The sequence below is a fragment of the Arachis ipaensis genome, chromosome B05 (genome assembly GCF_000816755.2).
Source record: "Arachis ipaensis cultivar K30076 chromosome B05, Araip1.1, whole genome shotgun sequence".
NCBI classification, from domain to species: domain Eukaryota; kingdom Viridiplantae; phylum Streptophyta; class Magnoliopsida; order Fabales; family Fabaceae; genus Arachis; species Arachis ipaensis.
In genome coordinates, this window is record NC_029789.2 from 64032974 (window position 1) to 64044090 (window position 11117).

Below are 11117 nucleotides of genomic sequence, written 5' to 3' on the forward strand. Positions count from 1 at the left end.
AAATATTATTTTTTTCTTTTTTTTTTTTTGAAATTTTCGAAAATAAAAAAAAATAAAAAGAAAAAAGCTTAAACATAAAATAAAATTACCTAATCTGAGCAACAAGATGAACCGCCAATTGTCTAAACTCGAACAATCCCCGGCAGCGACGCCAAAAACTTGGTTGCGCGGGGATTGTTTGTTCCCCGGCAACGGCGCCAGAAACTTGGTGCACGAAATTGTGATCATCAATGGTGCCAACAACTTGGTACGCACAATTGTAATCTCAACTCTTTTTCATAACTCCGCACAACTAACCAGCAAGTGTACTGGGTCGTCCAAGTAATAACCCTTACGTGAGTTAGGGTCGATCCCACAGAGATTGTCGGCTTGAAGCAAGCTATGGTCATCTTGTAAATCTCAGTCAGGTGGATTCAAATGTTTATAAAGTTTAAGATAATAAAAAGATGAATAAAACATAAAATAAGATAGAGATACTTATGTAATTCATTGGTGAGAATTTCAGATAAGCGTATGAAGATGCTTTGTTCCTCTTGAACTTTTACTTTCCTATTGTCTTCATCCAATCATTCATACTCCTTTCCATGGCAAGCTTTATGTTGGGTTTCACCGTTGTCAATGGCTACCTCTCGTCCTCCCAGTGAAAATAGTCCAAATGTGCTGTCACCGCACGGCTAATCATCTGTTGGTTCTCGATCATGTTGGAATAGGATCCATTGATCCTTTTGCGTCTATCACTACGCCCAACACTCGCGAGTTTGAAGCTCGTCACAGTCATCCCTTCACAGATCCTACTCGGAATACCACAGACAAGGTTTAGACTTTCTGGATCTCAAGAATGCTGCCAATTGATTCTCGCCTATACCACAAAGACTCTGATCTCATGGAATGGAAGGCTCAGTTGTCAGGCGAGGCAACCATGCATCATGAACCAGGAGGCTAAGAGATACACACTCAATCGAAGGTAGAACGGAGGTGGTTGTCAGGCACGCGTTCATAGGTGAGAATGATGATTAGTGTCACGGATCATCACATTCATCAGGTTGAAGTGCGAGTGAATATCTTGGAATAAGAATAAGCTTGAATTAAATAGAAAAACAATAATACTTTGCATTAATTCATGAAGAACAGCAGAGCTCCACACCTTAATCTATGGTGTGTAGAAACTCCACCGTTGAAAATACAAAAGTGATAATGGTGTTCATTGGCTTCGGCCCCAGAGGGGGAACCAGAATGACCAAGATTAAAAGTATGAAAAAGTATGAAAATACAATAGCAAAAGGTCCTATTTATAGAGAACTAGTAGCCTAGGGTTACAGAAATAAGTAATTAATACACAAATCTTCTTCCGGGCCCACTTGGTGTGTGCTTGGGCTGAGCATTGAAGCTTTCACATGTAGAGACTTTTCTTGGAGTTAAACGCCAGCTTTTGTGCCAGTTTGGGCGTTTAACTCCAGCTTTTATGCCAGTTCTGGCATTTTGACGCCAGAATTTTTATGCTGACTTGGAACGCTGGTTTGGGCCATCAAATCTCGGGCAAAGTATGGAGTATTATATATTGCTGGAAAGCCCAGGATGTATACTTTCCAACGCAATTGAGAGCGCACCAATTGGGCTTCTGTAGCTCCAGAAAATTCACTTCGAGTGTAGGGAGGTCAGAATCCAACAGCATCTATAGTCCTTTTTCAGCCTCTGAATCAGATTTTTGCTCAGGTCCCTCAATTTCAGCCAGAAAATACCTGAAATCACAGAAAAACACACAAATTCATAGTAAAGTCCAAAAATGTGATTTTTATTTAAAAACATAATAAAAACTAACTAAAATATACTAAAAATATACGAAAAATAATGCCAAAAGCGTATAAATTATCCGCTCATCACGCGTACATGTGACTGACGCGTACGCGTGATATGCGCGATCTCCAGAATTAACAGAATACGCTGGGGGCAATTTTGGGCCGCGTTTTGACCCAGTTTTTGGCCCAGAAACACAGACTAAAGCCAGGAAACATGCATAGACTCAACACACATTCATATTAGGATAGCTTTTAGTTTTTAGATCTGAATCTAGAGAGAAACTACTCTTCCTCTAGGTTTTCTTTACATTCATAGTTTATTAGTTTTATGCTTTTATTTTTGGATATTGAAGAGTCATCACCTCCGTTGAAGATACTATTCTAGTTTGTTTCCTTACTTACTCTTTTATTTATTCCATATTCTTAATTCTTGTTTAGAGTTACAATTGGATTATTTTCTTGGATTGTTAATGCAGAAAGTTACTTTTCCCTTAATTAATTTTCAAGCTTTATTTTATCTAATTTATCATGTTTTCTTCTTATATCCTTATGAGCGTTATATTCATGTCAATGGAGTAGATTTCCTACTTGACATGGGGGTTGATTAGGAGAAGACACTTGAGTTGGAATGCTCAAGTGCTTAGTTAAATTGGAAGTTGTTGGCTAATTCTGTATTTACTAATGCTAGACCTTCCCAAGGGAGAGGACTAGGATTTGCGAATAAGAGTTAGCTCAATCACTTGACTTTCCTTTATTTAGTAAGGGTTAACTAAGTGAAAACAACAACCTCTTTATACTACACTTGAGAAAATTCCAACAAGGATAGAACTTCTAATTAATCATTCCCCCTGTCAAGGCTTTTTAATTAGAATATATAATTTTCTTTTAATTACAATTAATTATTTTCTGTCATTCAACTCTCAAAAATCTCTCAGAATTTCCTGATTAATAAATTAGCACCCTTTTTAGCAACTCGTTGGGAGACGACCTGGGACTCATACTCCCAGTATTTTATTCAAAACTTTTGTGACAACTTTCTAAATTGATGAGGTGGATCTTAGCTGGTTAAGAACTATACTCACAACGTATTCCCTTTATTGATTTCTTAATTAGCCGACTTCTGCCCTCGCATCAGTCACGCGTGCGCGTTGCCTGGCAATTTTCCTATCCACGCATACGCGTCATGTGCGCGTACGCGTCGCCATGCAACTTCACTTCCACGCGTGCGCGTCTGCTGCGCGTGCGCGTGGATTAATGTACTTCAAATCCTTGTTTCCTCGTGCATTCTCCACTTTGTATGCTTTTCTCTTCATTTCTTTCATCCAATACTTGCCTTATGAGCCTGAAATCACTCATCAAACACATCAAGGCATCGAATGGAATTAAAGTGAATTAAAATCACAAATTTAAGGGCCTAAAAAACATGTTTTTACACGTAAGCACAATTTAAGGGAGAATTACAAAACCATGCTATTTTATTGAATAAATGTGGGAAAATGTGATAAAATCCCCTAAAATAAGAACAAGATAAACCACAAAATTGGGATTTATCAGTTGATAACGGCGGCAGCAAGGGAGAGATGAGAGAGGAATGGTAGTGATGGCAGCAAGGGAGAGATGATACCGTGTCAGAACTTGAAGTTGTAGAAGTTTACGACAGTGAGTGATGCCGGAACTGCAGAACTGCCCTACGGAGAGTTGATTGATGACAGCAGCAGTGACGATAGCAGTGGTGGCCTGGTGGGTTGGTAGCGGCGACAGCAGGAGAGAGATGAGAGAGGAATGTCGTTGGCTGTTGCTGTGCTAGAAATCGACGACAATGAGCGATGGAGAGTAGTTCGACTACGGCGACTGTGATGGTGGTAGCGGTGGGTTGGTTGCGGCGGTAGAAAGAGAGAGACAAGAGAGGATGTTGAAACAGCGGCTAGGGTTTTTGCGTTTTTCACATTTTTCAAAATTTTGAGTTTTGAAGATTGAAGTTACTAATGTGAATAAACCAGGTTTGATTTGGTTTAAAACTAAAATGAACCATAAAAATTGATTTTTAATAAACTAGTTTTTATAAAAACTATGGTTTCAGTTTAGTTTTAGTTTAGTTCAGTCAAACCAGTTTTTTTGCACACCCCTACCGGGGAGCCTCTATACTAACCAACCTGGAGCAAGTGGAGCAAAACCACAACTCTTGCATCTACCCAGGAGGTACGTTCTCATATGCCCAGGAAGAATAAAGGAGGGATCCTAAACTCCCACCATCTTGCTAGAGGCGATTTTACAATACCAGGAGGAACAGAGAAGGGGATCCTCACCTTGCATCATTTATCTGGGGTCACACTTTTGAGAAGAGGACTCGAAATAAAGCAATCCTTTATAGTTACTCATAATCATTTGCCATGGCCATATTCATCACATGTATACCGCACCTCTGCACTCCTCATACATAATTCATCACTTCCAAAGCTTTCTTCATCTCCAAGTTATTACCTTTTCCTAGCTTAATCTAGTTACTAGGCATACGACTAAGATATAGGGGCTAAAAGAGTAAAAATAGAGGTTTAGAGGTTCAAAATAAGGTTTTAAAACAAAAAATTCACTTTCCTGGAAACAGGGGTGTCGCATACGCTAGCACCTTGCTCGCGTACGTGGGGACGCATTTTGCCTTGCTCGCGTATGCATCCCATTACTCGCGTACGCGAGATACCAAACCCGAAAGGGTTGGTCGTGTCGCGTGCAACCGGTCGCGTACTTAACCCCTTAAATTCCCGGCTCGTGAACGCGAGATACCAAACCCGAAAGGGTTGGTAGCGTCGCATGCAAGTGGTCGTGTACGCACGATATGCGGAGTGGCAAAAATGTTGAATGTTGCAGAATTTCAGTTTTGCGCTCCGAACTTCCGACGCACATAACTTTTTTTAAAACATTTTTCATCCGTTCTTTGAATGGCGCAAACTTCATGGACCTAATTTTCATATGAAACAAGTTTGAAAGAATTTTGGGATCCGGAAGCCGAGTTCTGGCTCGCTGAATTTTGGCTAAAAATCATATTTTCACAAAAGTTCTTAAACATCTATTTTCACCAAAATCAAACTCAATACCAACATTCTATACATACAAATAGCGCCACAATATACCATTTACAACACACAATCCCCATATCCTACCACAACCAACCATACCTCAATTTTAAACAATCTTATGCATAAATTTCTGAATTATACCCACAAGATCATCAGTATATCACCACATACTCATATTCATTCATATCACCATGTCAATCATCATTAACTCATTATTTAGCATCTTATTTTCATCACAAGAATTAATCACCAAATAAATACTCAATCAATTTCAACAATTATCATCAAAGGTACTAAGCATTTAACATACTCATTTATTCCAACCTATCCTATGGTCATCTTGTCTAAGTTTTCACAAGATATTATATATTAAATACGAGAAACCAAAACCATACCTTGTTCGATTTTCTCGTATAACCCAAGGTAACCTACTTAGGCAAGATTGCAAGCCTTCAACACCAAAATTCAACAACCAAGACCCAAACTGAGCTTCCAATTTCCATAAATATGCTCCAATTCTTATACATATACCACCTAATTCACATTACCACATTTATATACCAAATTTCAACATCCAAACTCATATAATCTAGAAATTTGCAAGGTTTTGAGAGCCCTTACCTTATACATGACTTGGTTGAACAAAAACCGACAAATCTCTCAAGCTAATTTGAGCATAAACATCACGACACAAATTTTAACAATCAAACCCCCAAAATTTCGAAAATCAAGGAAATTGAGAGGCTAAGATGAGAAATGAGATTTTTTTACTGAAATTGGTTACCGGGCTTTGTAGAGCTCGGTGCGTTGGACGCGTGTCCACAAACGGTGCAGCGATTGGAGCTCAGAGTGAGAAGATATGGTGATATGAATGGAAGACAAAGGTTTTGGAAACCTTCCTTCTCTTCTATGTTTCAGCGTGAAACAACAATGAGGAAGAAGGAAATGAGCTGAAGCTCATTTTGTTCATGGGTTGGGTTGGGTTCAGTTCGGCCCATTTGGCCCAATCTTGGGCCAAATTCTTTAAAATTAGTGTCAAAATTCTTATTTTAATTAGCTTTACCTCATAAAACAATAAAATTCCTATTTATAATTTCTTTTATTAAAAATTAATTTATTGATTAATTATTCGTTAGTTTTACGAGGTTTACATCCTATCCACCTAATTAAGAATTTTGCCCTCAAAATTCAGATTTAGTTACCTAAAAAGAAGTGTGGGTAGTCCTTCTGCATATCTGATTCGAGTTTCCAAGTGTGTTCCCCAATTCCAGCTCCACTCTCAGCATCCTCTACTAGCAAAACTCCTCTTCTGCGTATCCGCTTAGCATTGGTATCATATTATCAGTTCTAACCAAAGTTACTTGAAGCATTAGATCCTCTCTCAGTTGCACTGGTTCAGGTTCTAATATGTGATCAGCATCAAAAATGTACTCCTGAAACTGTGAGATGTGAAATACATCATTGGTATCGACTATCAAATTTGGGAACTAATACTAAGATGTTTGATGCTCCAGTTTCATGTTAACATAGAGGCTTTTAGCGCACTATAAAACTTCACCTTCTTTCTGATGTATAGTTGATGAGCGGATATTTTATATCCTTTTTAGTACTATTTCCTTAGTGTTTTTTAGCACATTTTATCAAGTTTTATTATGTTTTAGTATGTTTTAGTGCAAAAATCATATTTTGGATGCTACTTTGAGTTTTTGTATTTTTTTTTATGATTTTAGGTGATTTTGGGTGAAATTGGCAAGTTTTGGCAAAGGCTTATTCAGAGGCAAAGAAAGGATAGTAGATGCTGTCAAATCCTGACCTCCGTGCATTCCAATGAGCATATTGTGAGCTACAGAAATCCAATTGACGCGCTCTCAACGACGTTGAAAAGCTAACTTCCAGGGCTTTCCAAAAATATATAATGGTTTATACTTTTCTTTCGGAATCATTGCCCAAAGAGGGCGTTGAACGCCCACCTCTGGAGTTCAACGCCCAAGAAGGACCAACCTCCAAAATTAAACGCCCAAAACTGGCATTCAAGGCCAGCCAGGGAGCAGGAACCAAAGTTGAATGACCAGAACTTGAGTTAGACGCCAGGCATCAGCCCAAACACTCACCAAGTGGGCCTCAAAGTGGATTTTAACACTTCTTAGCTTATTTTATTTTCTTTTTGTAATTTTTAATTAAAAACAATATCTTTTAGGTTTAGTCTTAGAGTTTTTATTATAAATAAGGGACTTTCTTCCTCTTGAGGATTATGCCTCCCAGAAGGGGAGAAGCACAGACACATTACATTATACGTTCTTAAAGTATGAGCAACTAAACCTCCTAAGTTAAGGATAGGAGCTCTGCTCATTCCTATGGATTAATATCATTATTCTTTACCTTAATACATGTTTGATTCCATTCTATGATGTATTGTCGTTCTTCATCTTTATGAATCTGGGGTGGAACGAGAGTATGACACCTTATTTTACATGAGCTCTTGTGAAGCCCTAGCCGGATAGTATTGAGCTACAGCTTGAGAGTACATCACAGGTTCCAAGAGAGTATCTGGGCTAATTGGGATACGTGACATGAAATCTCATTACTCATGGGTAATTGAGGTCTCTGTGGCATTAAGGCTAGAATACAGAGCATCATTCTCCGATTCGGAAGATCTGACCTTGTCTGTGGCATTTTGAGTAGGGTCACCAGAGACTGAATTGCGTAAGCTTCACCCTCGTTTAGATTGGATGACTATTAGCACCGGCGTGTGATCTAGATCAGAGGAGATTAATGACCACTAGCCCTAGCTTTAACCACTTATAGCCTTGCCATTGAATGAATTACTGATTATTGAAGTAGTCAGTAAGAAGTATTAATCCAGAAGAACAAGCATCTCCAAGGCCTTAACTAATTCCCAATCATTGATTTTACACCAATTTAGTATTGTTTTATTTTATACGCCTATAACAACAATTACCTTTTCCATTTGTCTGACTAAGATCTGCAAGATAACCACAGCTTGCTCAATCCAACAATCCTCGTGGGATTGACCCTCACTCACCTGAAGTATTACTTGGACGACCCAGTGCACTTGCTAGTTCAGTTGTGTGAGTTCTAATTTCACGCACCAATAGTCTCGTCAATATCTCTGATAAATAGTTTGTTCCGATGGATAGAATGAATTTGGTTAATTGATCCACGATTACCTAAACATTATTTCCTGTCCTAGTCCTCGATAACCCCTTTCATAATCAATAGCGATCCCTTTTCACTTTCATTGTGAAACCTTCCATGGTTGCCACATCTCGGATGACTCTTGGTACTCGCTCCTCATCTTCTAACATGTCAAATATTCAGTCACACGCGCCGCCAAGTTATTCATCATTTCAGGCCACTCAACCCTGTCTTATTAAAATTGTGATACATCTTAGTAATCCTCAGTGGAATTGAAATCCGTTCTTGATGGATTCAGACAATGGTTCACGTCTCAATTTTCTGCATTAAGCATACTAATCTCTTCTTGTACTTTCGAATCCATTTCTTCAGTCCTCCAAGTTTCATTCTTTGTTTCCCTCGATCTCTTTTTTATTCCTTTTTGTTTACCAGACTTCGACATCCTTGGTAGCTTTCTATCGTCTTGTTATGCTTCTTGTATCTCATCTTTACCACGTTTCAAAATTACAATGGATTTAGTCCGACACCTCCAACCACACTCTCAATATCCAACTTATAGCTTCAACACACCTAGAATCCATTTCTCTGGGATTAACGTCCAAGCATTCCTTAGAAACTTCTTGCTCAGGGAATTCGCTACTACCTCACGATGTTACATCAGCACACATTCTAAGTCTTCCAATAACACATCGCAGTAATTTCTTACATGGTTCATTAGGTTTAAGTGATACAAGCATTGGCATAAAGGTTAATCTTCCTTTCAAGGTTTGAAAGCCCTCATCGCATTCAAGTATCCTTATAAAAGGTACATCCTAACGCATTAACTTAACCGTAGGTAATACGGTTGACAAGAATTAAGGCTCCAAAATTCTTCGTAGTGTCACAAGCTTATTTTCCACGTTCAGAAGTCTTGTCTAAGGAATTAACATTTTAATGGTTGCATCTAGAAGTTGTGCGCGAATCAAATTTTCAGTACAAGTTGACTTTCTAAAAGATGTTATGTTCGAAGAGACGAACGAGCAACAAGAACGGTGTTCATAAGAAATCAAAAGAAAATCTTGTATACGGTCAAATAGTGTTGTACAAAAATAATAAAATGCACAAGAAGAGGAACTAAGGTGCATCTCAAGAAAAGATTTCAAATCAAGAACCCTTGATAGAAAGAACAAAGCGTATAGAGTCAAGGAAATCTCAACTAATTTTGAAGAATACAGTTTGCGAAAGACAGCAACTCTACTCACAACAAGTTCTCAAGATTCAAGGATTACGTGATTATACCAAGACAAGCTCAGGCTCATCCTAGAAGAAACAAGGTTCATGTGCATAAGGAGTAAAACTGGAAAGATGAGAAAATCATTTAAGAAGAACTTTAGATAGAGTTTCAATGCAGGTTTCAAAAGAAAGATCAGGTCAAATCATGAAGATCTGTCTGCACACTCCCCCTAGCATAATGCCTCCAACCGTTCTCTTTCTTCTTTACCGGCATAACCGGTGCTTCCCATGGGGAAACTCTTTGTCGGACAATTCTCTCTTCTAGTACTCCCTTCAACTTGATTCTTTAGTTCTACCGATTACAATGGTGTCTTCACTTGGGGTGAAATCAAAACTGATCCGGCTTTAAACACTAAATCTATCGCAAACTCACTTTTTCTCTGAGATGGAAATGCTGGTATACCTTCAGGGATTACCTCGGAAACTCTCTCACAATAGGGATTTGATCTCATCTTCACTCACATCTTAAACAATTAACAACTAAAGGTTGAATCCGTTCCATTCCTCTTCCTCGCAGTTCACCATCACTGGGTTTCGAACAATAGCTCTGCGTAGCTCTTAACACTGCCGATCCCTTAGATATAATCCATCCCACTTCCGCTGTGTCACTCTGATGCTTAACCTTCAAGAGCCTACCCATTCCTCTAAGTTAACTAAATATCGCTCTATCTCAACAATTGATAATCTTCGACTAACCATTCACTTAGACGCCAGGATTATCCAAACGTGTCATACGTTACCAATGAATGCCACATAATAATGTTATGCAAGGTAGTTAGAAATTCAACTACTAGTTCATAATTACCTCGGGTCTGAGAATCAGATTCAGCTACACCCCGGCCTTTCCTGTGTGGACAATTATGAGACATATGCCCTGGTTTCCCGCACTCTTAACATACGCATAGTCCGGCCCTGCATGATCTGTTTGAATGATACCTTTTGCATCTTAGACACTTTAAGTGTTCCGGTTGAGTACTAGTCTGCTCTCCTGAATCATGCCCCCGACAATTGTCGTTCCATCGGTTATTGTTCTGACGCTGAGAATGTGAAGTGACATAACGACCCCTTTTGAAACTTTGGCTCCTAGGTGTAATCTTCTTTCCTTCCTTCTTTTTGTGAAATTCTCGGTAGTCACTCCTTGCCACCGCAGTCATTCTTGGGCATTCTCCCGTTACTTGACCCATCTTAACTAACTCCAGATAACTCACCATCTCCATTGATACCACCGCACTCGAGATATTATCTCCACCCTCATGTTCATTACCACCTTCGTTGCCATCTCCAATTTGTTGTTCCCTCCTACCCATCGCTCGGCTAGTCACAGCAGCAACAACACTAATGGCAGCAGCAACGCTCGTTATAGCGGTAATGAAATCGGTCAAATTCCCTACCAGTATGGTTACCTCATTACCTCTCCGACCTCAACCTCGATTACGCCCATGACCACGCCTAAGAGACGCCATTTGGTTTCCGTTCACACCAAACAAGTGATATCAAGGTGATCAGTCTTAATATCTCAAGTCTAGTGTTTCAAAGTTCCAAACGCATGCTCATGAACTTTAAGCTATGTATATCAGTCAGATATCCTAAATAGCACATAAACACATAGTTATCAGAACCGACCCGACAATCGACTTGGCCAGGTCACTAGGTCACTGGTTCAACCGGTGGATCACAGGTTCAACCGGTTTACCCGGTCATAATTAAATAATTATATAAAATTTAATTTTTTTATATCAAATTAACTTATTTTCTAATTCATAATCTATTACATTATTCAAATATATTTTAAAAAATATTAATATTAATAGATGTTATA